The sequence below is a fragment of the Eurosta solidaginis genome, chromosome 4, assembly GCF_040869045.1.
Source record: "Eurosta solidaginis isolate ZX-2024a chromosome 4, ASM4086904v1, whole genome shotgun sequence".
In the NCBI taxonomy this organism is placed as follows: domain Eukaryota; kingdom Metazoa; phylum Arthropoda; class Insecta; order Diptera; family Tephritidae; genus Eurosta; species Eurosta solidaginis.
In genome coordinates, this window is record NC_090322.1 from 60,983,641 (window position 1) to 60,995,874 (window position 12,234).

General features: G+C 34.2%; 1 protein-coding gene across 5 annotated transcripts in view; it reads left to right on the forward strand.

Moving 5' to 3' along the window:
- The first annotated feature begins 206 nt into the window (after nucleotides 1-206).
- LOC137249871 (insulin-like) overlaps nucleotides 207-12,234 on the forward strand; it is a 36,141-nt gene continuing 24,113 nt past the window's right edge. Inside the window, exons 1-2 of one of the 5 annotated variants that reach the window (XM_067781859.1) lie at nucleotides 221-344; nucleotides 6,125-6,323. The gene's annotated coding sequence lies outside the window, so the exon portion shown is untranslated. Of the gene's footprint in view, nucleotides 345-5,341; nucleotides 6,324-12,234 lie in introns of those variants that run through there. The other 4 variants (XM_067781861.1, XM_067781860.1, XM_067781862.1 and 1 more) reach the window with 4 other exon arrangements.

Consider the following 12,234-nt stretch of genomic DNA (forward strand, 5'->3'; position numbering starts at 1 on the left):
AATCGTCCCAGCGTCATTCTAGTTGAAAATCGTCAAAATGACGACGGCGTCGTCAATCTGTCAACGCTGGGCCCAGTATAGACTGTCAAATCGCCTCAGCCCAATAAATAATATAGGCACATCTACATATGTACGCATGTATAGCACTCATATAGCATGTTTTCGAGTTATAAAAATGATCAGTCATTGTTGGCAGATACTAAAAATAACACGCGAAACAAAAATCAAAGGAAATAAACAATTAAAGTAGGTACAAGGATCGATCAAAACGACACACAATTAATCGCATTCCAACACAAATAACATTGGAGACATGAAGTGCTTTCGAGCAGAATTTTAACGTAGTGAGTAAACAATAACAATAAAAAAGATAACAAGTGTATATTTAGCCTTCGTGCGTGTAGAGCGGATAAGTAATATATCAAATTTGAAAGCGCGCAAAGCAAATAACCCATTTAACAACAAAAACAATACACAACAACTAATCAGCCTAAGCAGCATAGCTAACAAGCCATACAACAGCTGTTAATCTAGTGTTTGTTATATAGTCAGTGTTGTCAAATTTATTTACAGAGCAACCCAGCGCTCGAACTAGGGATGTTACGAGTATTTGCATTCGTAAATGTGCAATCAATTGTCATAAAAATAGGCCATAGTCATATTGAACTCAAAAAACGGTATTCTAGGCTCCTGTTAAGTTTACGATCACTGACTGAAAGCCACTTTCCCTCAAACGATAACTATGCCACTGTCAAACTATTTCTAAAAATTACAATTAATTATAAATCTAAGGGGTACCTAGTCGCTAGTTCACATATGTCGTGATCCACCATTTCAGAGCTATTGCGATTTAAAAAATGAGTTTCGATTATGGCTCGTAAAACGTAATACGGGTCCTCATTCGATGGAAGTATATATGGTCGTGTTTCAAGGTGTTTTGAAAAAGTGTTGAAGCCCCGTCATATAAGCAGTTTGCCATATAGATGCGCTTAACACTATCTTATGCATTATGAGTAGATTGCACGCAATTTATGGAGAACGGTAGATCGAGCGACACTAGCGCCATCTGACATGAAAAAGAAGCCATCTTCCAACTTTTGTTGCAAGCAAAGTATAATATATAGTTTAATATTTGTTTTGGCTAAGGCTGCTTTCACCTTTTGCGAGTGAATTAATTTTTCCCACTTGTTGGTACTTCTTCAAAATTTTTCACGGCTAAAAGCTACAATTTAACAATTGAATAGAACACAAAATATGTTAGAAAGTATTTTTCTTGTATAGTGAGAATGTTTATAACAGTGCTTAGCGAAATTTTGTATGTAAATGGGCAAGGCGAAACAAACTTCAATTGCCAACTCTGAATTTCCTTTATATTTACAAACGTAAAATTTTGATTGTGGCGATGTTAATGGAATGCATAAGATTGCGTTGAATACATCTATATGAAAAACTTCATTGTGGCTCGGCCATTAGAGCGGAGTCATTGGTGCCATTTGCCGTATCGCTGTAGTCGTGTCCCTAACGTAATCAGCCATTTATCGTTAGGGCGGAAAACCAAAAACCAATTGGTTGGCTACGATACGGTTACGACCTTAGCGGCACCAATAATCGATTGCATTGATTCCCATAAGGTTGGTCGAATCAGCTGTTATAAGGTTACCGATAAAGCACCAATGACTGCAGCTTTAATAATTTTATTGGACATTGAAGTTTGAACTTTTAAAATGTTTGCACATTTGTGACCCTCTACCTTTTAAGTGCAATTAAAAACAAGTAAGGACGGGACTGTCTTCGGCTGTGCCGAAGACTTCATACCTTTCATGAATGGGGCTGAACAATAATCTTATCCCGTTCGTAATCTCCAAATAATAGGATGTATAAGATTGGAAATATATAGTGAACAGATGTAAATACCTAAATGATTTTTAAGATAAATATAAAATAAAAAATGGCAAAAACCCCCTTATCTGAACGATCGGTTGTATGGGATATATATTATATATAGCTCCGATCGAAATGATTTTTACAGGAAATCTTCTATGATATATTAGAATATATATCACCAAGGTTCACGTTTTTATATTGGAAACTAAGGGAAAAATGGCCAAAAATCTTTCTATCTGAACGATCGGTTGTATGGGATATATACTATATATAGCTCCGATCAAAGTGATTTTTTCAGGATATCTTCTATGATATATTAGAATATATATCATCGAGTTTCACGTTTATACTTTCTAAATTGGGGCAGGAATGACCAAAATCGTCTTATCTGAACGATCGGTTGTATGGGAGATATATGTTATAGTGGTCCGATCCTAACGGATCCGACAAATGTCTAATAATTTTGTATGGACGGCATGAACACTAAACCACTTGTGTTAGGGTTTTTTGTGTTTATTTTTCTTATTCGCGAATTTCAAAAATGTTAAATTCGTAACATCTCTAGTTCAAACATTGCATCTAACTATAGCACAGATTAAACTAAAAATAGCTGGTGTAAACGGCGCTAAGATACACGACAAGGAATCCGCTTGTTTATACGCAGAGTAAATATGTACATACAAACCCACCATATCACGTTTAATGTATTTAAAAACAAGTAAGGATGTCTAAGTTCAGGTCTAACCGAACATTGTATACTCAGCTGGGAGCTTCCATCGTACAGTTCTTTTTTTTTTATTTATTAAATTATTGTCAAAAGTGGAATATTCCTCGTTACAAAGGAAATAACTGTGTCGAATTTTTTGACGATAGGCAATTCTTCTTCCAGTTATGGCTCCCCAAACATAAAAGAATGACTTATGAAAAAAGGGATGAGACGCGTATTTTGATAAATTAAAATAGCATTGAGATAAAGTTGTTTTTCGTAAGGATATCACCTATCATTGGTATTCTTCTACGATCCTTTAAAAAAATATTTTATATGTAAGTGGGCGTGGTGCTTAACCGAGTTCGACAATTTTTTCACGCTCATTCTTTATGAGAAGGGTAATAAGTTTAGTGAGTTTTGTGGTGACAACTTAAACGGTTTTTGATTTATGATCATTTATATGTGAAGTATTGATTTTTTCATAAGTGGGTGGTGCTACTCCTTTTTTTATGAAAAAATTCAGAAATTTAAATTGCGTGTCGCTATTTTAACCCACACATGAACTTTAGTTACTGTAGCTGCATCATTTATAGAAAAACACTTTTTTAGTGTTTTGCAAAATTAAACATATATATGTACATATGATGTACACAAAAAATGGGAGTCCAGGAGCCCACAGATCAAATTTCTAAAAGATATCTCGAAATTTAATCAAGTTACCACTCTAATGGACGGAAGTACGAACGGCCACAGCTTTTTGAATTTCTTTTTTCACTCCGATAATTTTAATATATAGGAAGTTTATGCTGTTACAAGCTACCGTAAAAGCCCAGGCAAAGTTGACGTATCCATATCCATATAAAACCGCTGATCCAACCAACATTATAGAAATCAATGTAACCATAGCCAACTAATTGGTTTTTCGCCATATCCATAACCTAAAAATATTTGAGTTGGTGAATTAATTAACTTCATGTAGATTTTATTTATTGTTTTGGATACGTTGTGACTAAGAAACTTATCGTTTGTGGTATATGTTTGTAATTTTTTTGCGTTTTCTTAACTTTTATGAAAATTTCACGATTTTTAGGTTAATTTAATTTAATTTATTTGGATTAAAGTCGACACAGACACAATGCGGTCGACTACTAAGATATATAAAACATAAAATTAATGTTAGAATTAAAAATATTTAAATTCAACCATACATAGGAAAAAAAGTACAAAATATCAGGCCAGACGTGAAAGTATTGAATTATGCAACTCGGAAAACGAACATTCAAAACTGATGCAGTTATACAAGTTGTTGTAGTGCGAACACCAACTTCGCAGTGGATTATTTTTGGCAAAATTTTGCCGGCAAAGTGGTAAATAAAAAGGCACAAAGTGCCTGGACGTTCTACCAGGAACAGCAAAATTTAGTCGACTAACAAGATCAGATGAGTCGATCTCGCCCAGCTTGTGAATTACGTTATACATTACCCCGAGTAAAGTTCTTCGATTTTCTAAAGTTGGCAGATTTATAAGGAGAAGCCTATTTCTATATGGTGGCAAATGCACACTAGAATCCCAGTTAAGACCACGTAGTGCAAATATAATGAATTGCTTCTGTACTGACTTAATACGCTTTATAAAGTTTTGAAACCCTGGGCACCAGACACACGAACAATACTCTAAGATTGGTCGTACCAACGATGTGTAGAGGGTCTTAGTCAGATACGGATCATTAAACTCCTTAGCCCATCGCTTCAAAAAACCGAGTATACCCGTTGCTTTGCTTACCATTGATGAAATATGCGTATTAAAAGTCAGTTTAGGACCAAAAAGAACGCCTAGATCACTTACGACAGATATACGCTCCAAAGGCGTGCTGTTTAACGTATACGATGTCAAACTTGGCTTCACTCGGTGAAATGTCATTAGTTTGCACTTCGAGCAATTCAAAACTAGTAAATTTGCAGTACACCAACATTGAAATTAGTCCAAGTCTGCCTGAAGAAACTCCACACGGGAAGACTCCGTAGGCAAGTATGAGTAACAAAGTTTAACATCATCCGCATACATAAGAGTTCGGGAATGTATGAGAGTTTGTGGTAAGTCATTTATAAACAAGGTAAAAAGTAACGGACCCAAATGACTACCCTGAGGCACACCAGACGTTACATCAAACAACCTAGAAAGGCTGTTTTTAAACAAAACTTGTTGAGTCCGATTCGCGAGATAGCTTTCGAGCCATGCAAGTAAATGCTTCGGAAATCCAAGTAAATCAAGTTTGTAAACTAAAAGCTCATGATTGACAGAGTCAAACGCTTTACTGAAGTCGGTATAGATCACATCCGTTTGCCTATTGTTTAAAAATCCATCCATTACAAAAGAAGTAAACTCTAGCAAGTTGGTAGTAGTTGATCTACGCGGCACAAACCCATGCTGGCAGGGCGATAATATGGAGCTACATATGTGTTGAAGTTGACATGTAATTATTCGCTCAAATGTTTTTGGTATAGCTGAAAGCTTAGCTATACCTCTATAGTTCTCGATACTAGACCTACTACCTTTTTTGTGTAAAGGTATAATAAATGATAAGGCACCAATAACTGATGCCAATTGATATGGATAAATAAAAATATGGTTATGACTATGTCGTTATGACTATGTAAACTTTTATGCGGACAAAATTATAATATTTTGTTAGATTTGCTCAGTTGAGTATAATAAGTGGCGAGCTGTAAGTGGAACTTCGAGCTTCGCCAATCGTATTCGTAACGACGAACGTTCATGCTTTGTGGTTAGCTGTGGTTGCTGGACGGACGTTTGCAGTGAAGATATGCGTTGCTGTAGCTATATTGTATGTTATGTCGTGGGCTAAAACAGGTCGATTCCAAAAATAGTTATTTACGGCATACAAAAACAACAAAGCAAAAAATAATAATAATTGATCAAATAAATTAAAACGACACCACCAAGAGTGGATAAGCTACACATATTCCTTGTAATCAAACTTACATGCATACGGTGTATGTGTGTAAAATACATATGTGGTAAGTGGCCGCACTCCAACAACAACTATGAACAATATCAGCAAATAGTAATAATAATAACAATTATAATAAAAGCAGTAGCAGTTTTTGTGGCAAATCAACGTCATTGTAGCTGGGACTTGAAGATACTATACTCCAAATTAGCGCACAAGTGATCGCTGCGGCCAGAGCTATGCTGAGCTCACATCGATACAGTGCGATCTGCGCACCACTACATAAAAAAGAATATTCGACAAGTCTAGTTCAAGCTTTGGATTTTTCGGTAGTGACAGTTAATGAACAGAATGAAATCAAGAAAGAGTTTCTGCAAAAAATGTCGTTAAAGTAAACAAAAAATTATTTATTAAAATTTTTAAGTATTGTGATCTGCAAAACAAAGATATTTTTAACTTATAAGTGATGTGCAATTTGTGATCTTCATTACTTCTTTACCTAAACCAACTTTGGCTAATATCATTGCAATTTTACTCACCTATTAAAAATGAAAATTTAGTTCCTGCGAAAATAATATTTTAGTGAAAAATAAAAAAACGAAAATTAAAAAACAAAAATACATAAAAATTAAAAATAATAAACATTACCACGAAGCAGTTAGTCTAATTAAGAGGACAACAATTTTTGTTTTTTACCTATAATGTTTAAAGATCGAGTACTTGAGTACTTGACAGACGCAACGATCAATTAATCGCAAGGTAAGTACCATGGAGCAAATTATAAAATTTACATATATGTAATACTCCTATATTGCTACAAAAGGCTAGGTACATTCCCAAACATCAGAGTGTCGATATATTGCTGTTTAAACGTTTTGTTTTTGTATTCAATAATCGAATGTACCTAAATTTGAACTTTTTCTTGTCACACTTATGCTGCTACAATCACAAAAATTTTATAGGCTGTCTTGTTTTGATTTCGAATTCAAAACACATTGCAAGCATTTTCTATTAGCAATATAGGAGTATTACATATATGAAAATTTAAGACTTACATAAGCAGAAATTCAAGGATCAGTGTCATAAACGGTGACATGATATGAGCGGGAGTCATTGGTGCCGTATGTCGTATCGCTGTAGTCGTATCCGTAACGTAATCAGCTGTTTATCGTTACGACGGTAGACCAAAAACCAATTGGTTGGCTACGATACGGTTACGACCTTAGCGGCACGAATAATCGATTGCATTGATTCCCATAAGGTTGGTCGAATCAGCTGTTATAAGGTTACCGATACGGTTACCGATAAAGCACCAATATCTGCAGCTATAACCTCAAGTGGCATAGCAGTAACATGACCCTAAGTTCCTTACTTGAGATTTTGTCACTGCAGTGGGTGTGGTATAATCCCAATTAAAAAATATATATCCCAAACGTTTACTTACTTAATTTGCGCTTAACCGTTTAAACGGTTATAGCCGTCCAACAAAGCGCCAGTCGCTTCTGCTCTTTGCCAACTGGCGCCAATTGGTCACACCAAGGGAGTTTAAATCATTTTCCACCTGGTCCTCTACTTCCATCGGAGGGTTCCGATAGAATCACTTCCTTAGCCGAATCGGCATCTTCCATTCACATAACATGGCATAGCCAGCGCAGCCGCTGCGTTCTAATTCGCTTGACTATGTTGATGTCTGCGTAAAACTCGTACAGCTCATCCTTAAATCTTCTTCGGTAACCGCCATAGCCAACGCGTAGAGGCCCATAAATCATCTTCCCAAACATTTATGTAACGATATTTGAGTGTTGAACTGAAGTAATATTCGGGTAATGTTTTTTTCCTTATTATAAAACATTAAATAAAAAAAATTTTTAATAATTACCAATAGCCGTAATTTTTTTTTACATGTATATACACCTACTACAAATAAAACATTTGGCGGCTCCTCATATGTCAAATCAATAGAACTACATTACTTACATTTTCTCTGTTGAGATTTCGTTTTTTAATTAGGGATGGTAAAACAATTAAAAAAACTACATAATGAAATTTGGAAGTTCTGATTTTATGAACACTTATTGCATAAGTATGAATTAAGTTGTGCATGTAACAGTACATAAAAGTTTAAATGTACGTAATAAAAAACACAGCTTATATCTCCGAATTTGAGTATTTTTTATGAATTCATTAAAATTTAAAAAATAAACTATAAACATATATACATATATACAGTTCTATAGTTTTATGCATTTTCAACCAGAAGCTTTTCATGGCAGAAATATGGAGTGTTTGCGGAATCACTGTCTTTTTTTCGAAATTTTCGATGGTGCTTTGTCCTGGACTTGAACCCAGGACCTTCGATGTGGTAGGCGGATTTTTATGTTAAAAAAATAGTCAAGCGGTAATATTTGGTCCATTCACTTCACCGTGATTATCATTTTTAAATTTATTTTAGCCTTGTGTATTTTGTTTTTGTATTAGATACAAAAATATAAGCACTCAAGCATATAACTGGATAAGTACGCCTACGTGAATGGTCCGATTTATTTACTATGCAACGACATTATCCCAATTGGGATTGTGGAACCTCATAAGCACTGGCATAATCCCAAGTGAAAAAGTGTGGGAAATGCCATAAAATCCCATATGTCATGGCGCCTCATAAACATTAGATGAGTTATAAGTTAGATGTTACAAGTATCGGTAGTACTTCAAAAAAAAACCCTGGATATTCGAGAATTTAAAGAACCGGGATTGGCGTCCTTAGTATCTACATGCTTCTATTTTTTTTATTTAGCAGAATAAAGTTTAAAAACAGAAGTAAATTGGGACGTTTCCAATTAAGTACTAAAATGTTTGAAAAATTTCACAGTCTGCGCCAGTTAATGTTTTGAGAATCAAAGACTCATGAAGTATTCCTATACGGGTGCGCACCCGTATTTGGAAGCAGAGGAAGAAAGAAAAGGTGTATAAATACTTCAAACCACTTGGTGCTCCCAATTGTTGTCAGTTATCACGAACCATGGTAGCTGCTTGGATTTGTTAAGTAACGGCAAAACCGTCTAGGCAGTTAAACGATATTTAATGATGATGATTGCTCGAAAATAAACTATATTAATATGGTAATTATTAATGAAAGTTTTTTCATTAATTTGTACCTAAAAATATCAAAAAAAAATTTTTTTTATTAAGTTGTATAAAACTACAACAGCGATCAGCGATTTATCGGTTGGGCTAGAGGCGATCCAAAAATTACGTGACGTGCCTGGGGGTGTAAGGGGTTAAGGTCAGCGTCGCGCTCTATCACGGATGTAAACAAACAAGCGTCACTATTCGTCACGCAGGAAGGAGGGGGTTGAAAGCAGTTAAATAAGTGTCACGTAATCTATGGATGGTCCCCACCCCGATTAGAAATTAAAAATGTCTTATATATTCCGAAGCCTATTATCTTTAAATACTCCTATTTGACCACACCTCGACTACGAGGCTTCTCAGATCCCTGCTATTATGCTTAATTTATTTGTTCAAAGAATTTTTCTGAATTAAATCCTATGGTTGTATAAACCAATCTCATTTAGTTTGATGTCGTTTTTGTACATAATGAACTTTGTAATCCCATATTATACAGATATTTAAAAAAAATAGCTCATCTCTACATAGTACTCTTAATGCCATAAATTAAACAAAAATACATACATATCTAATATTTATACACAGATATTAAAATTAAGAAATTAAAAGAATAAATGCATTCAATCATATTTAAAATTGTTTGGGAAGTGTGTCTTTTTAGTCGTGTACGTTTAGCTTAACTCAGACCTCGTTTAAATTGATGTCAATGCACATTTTGTACACTAATTTTTTGGCTAATGCCAACAGTTGAAATAACTTAAAGTAATTGAGCACTTGTTGAGGTTAAACATTTGAAAAGTGCAAATATATAGTTAGACTATTTGTGGGCAATACGACGAAACTGAAAGAAAGTCTTGAAATTTGCACAGAACTTAACAATTCACATATGTAAAATGGGGACCAATCGTACTCATAATATCCATAATTGATTGTCATTTTATACTTATTATTAAGAATTCATGAGCTTAACACCGGCTTATAATAATTGAATATTCAACTATTATGCTTTTCTAAGAGTAGGTAACTGAAAAGAAAGAAAGAAACATTTACTGGCGTATTGCGATAGTACTATTTCGAAAACCGCCACGAATTCATCGTCAGGCAATTTCGTAATGTTATCAAAGGTTTCACCTAGATTGGAACCGCGAATCACACGGTGAAACTGCAGTTGCCTTAACCACTAGGATATTCTGCTTGTATTTGTCTCCTTGCTTAATTCAGTTTATCTTATTTCTACACTAACAACACAACTGAGACATTCTGCCTCTATTAATTTGTGTGTATGTAGATTTTGTTTATGTAAAGTTTCTTTTTTGTTGCGAATGAGAAGCTTTGTAAACTCGGGCTCAGTTTTACATATTTATGTTTGTTTGTTTTAATGGTGTGTTCAATTTATACTTATTATTAAGAATTCATGAGCTTAACACCGGCTTATAATAATTGAATATTCAATTATTATGTTTTTCTAAGAGAAACTGAAAATTGATTGTCATTTTCAAAAAAAGGTTGACCGTTTCATATCTATTGCTTGAGTGAAAATGGTTTTCGATTCGTGATCGTAAAACACGATACGGGCTCAGTGTTTGAAATTCTACCAATTCTAATAGAAAGGCCGTAACTGAAAAGTATTGTTAACAAGGACGTATCTCAGCAAAGTTCCCATTAATGAAGTCGTATCTCCCGAAGCCATTTAAGAATATTGTAACTGAAACCAAAAAATTTCAATCAAAAAATATTGAAAATTCAACCATTTTTTTTAGCAATTCTCTAGTAAAGTTTGTAGTTTAAGTCGCGTGCGAATTGTAGAAAAGAACTCAGCTATATTAAGTTCATATATCTCCTGTCAAAAAAAAAAAATTTTTTTTTCAGTTACAACCTTATTACCTGGCCTCTTGAGAAATGATTTTATCAAAGCTTTCGATAGGAAACGTCCTTGTTAACAAAACGATTGGCGTCTCTAAAATTATCCTGAGCAAAATTGTACTATTTCGCTCTTGGTTGAAACTTTTTCGGAAACACCTATAACACTCCTGACACTCTTAATTTTATATGTTTTCATGTGCTTTGGGATATTAATATTTGAAAAGAAATATAATAAATAAAACACCTCTAAGGTAGACAAATCGCTGAAGCAGCGGGTCTAAAGTGTATTGATTCTTTCTATTTTCGTAGCAAGTTTTCTTACTTGTATTCAAAATATAAAAACAAAATTCTATCAAGAAATCAATATAGCATAACAAAAATACTAAATTGTTAAGGTTCCCAACTCGGTTTTAAACTAAACTTAACCAAATTAACAGGCCGACAATCAACAATAACTGATAGAAATTGAATTCAGGTTAATCGTTATCGACAAAATGCACCCTAAAGCGCGGTATCCAGATCACAAGAAAACGCTCAAGAAATTTTTAATTTTCCATTTGTGGAAAATTAAGAAATTTCTTGAGTTTTGTGCAAATTTCAAGACTTTCCATAGCTGAACCATACACGGTGGCAGTTCTATGTACTTTGCTTTTGTAAGGTCGATGGACTAATGTCAAAATCGTACTGCGCCGGAAGTTGATGTTTCAAATCAGATAAAATAAGTTTATAATCAGCCACAAATCACCTACCCAGATTGTGTGTATCACAAATCACACAATAGAAGATTGCGCATTGCGCATGTAAACATTAGATCAGCTTTTTTTCATGGGCAGTTTTTACGTAATTTTCCTTTAGCTCTTGTTTTTTCTCTCTTGCATTCATTCGCTCAAGCAGTCAAGTGTGACGTTGATGCGCAGAACGAAGCAATTTTGAACTCGTGAATGCGCGATCTTCTATGTGTGATTTGTGTTTGTGATAATCAGGGGGCCTACTCTGTATTGCGATGCGAAAGGCAGTGCGATGCGAAAATAAATTGCGATGCGAAAGGTAATTGGAACTCTGTAGCGCTATCGCATCACTAACAATGTCGCTTTTTAATTTTTCGCTAATTTTTTGCTTGAGTATGCATCACTGACCAAACTCAAAGAAAAAGAACAAAAGAAACAAGGCGATTACAATTTCGGCAAACGATTAATTTTTGTTGAACAAATTAAAAAAAGGATTCTGTAGCATTATGGAACGATTTAAATGAAGAAAGGATTGATTTAAATGAAGAAATCCTCCCAGTTCAGAAATTGAACTGGAAGAAGTGAACGGGATAAATACAGAAAACGTGGAAAATCATAGAATGGGAAATATTGCTAGTTGTATCAGAGAACAAATAAAAAATGACATGATTTCAAATAGAAATGCTTTATAAAAAAGTGGTTTCGATTTAATTGTTATTTATTTATGTATTTTAAGTCCATTAGGATTACAAATTGTTGCTTTTGTGTTTTTTTTGTTTTTTGAGTTGTCCTATATATTTTTAAATGAATATAAAGATATCAATTTATAAAATCATCAATTAATACTTACATATTTGAACAATGCGAATGCCTATTACTTGTAGCAAAAAAAATGCGAAAATGAATGCTGTTTGACATTCGCTTTCGCTTTACAGAGTGCCGGCAATGCG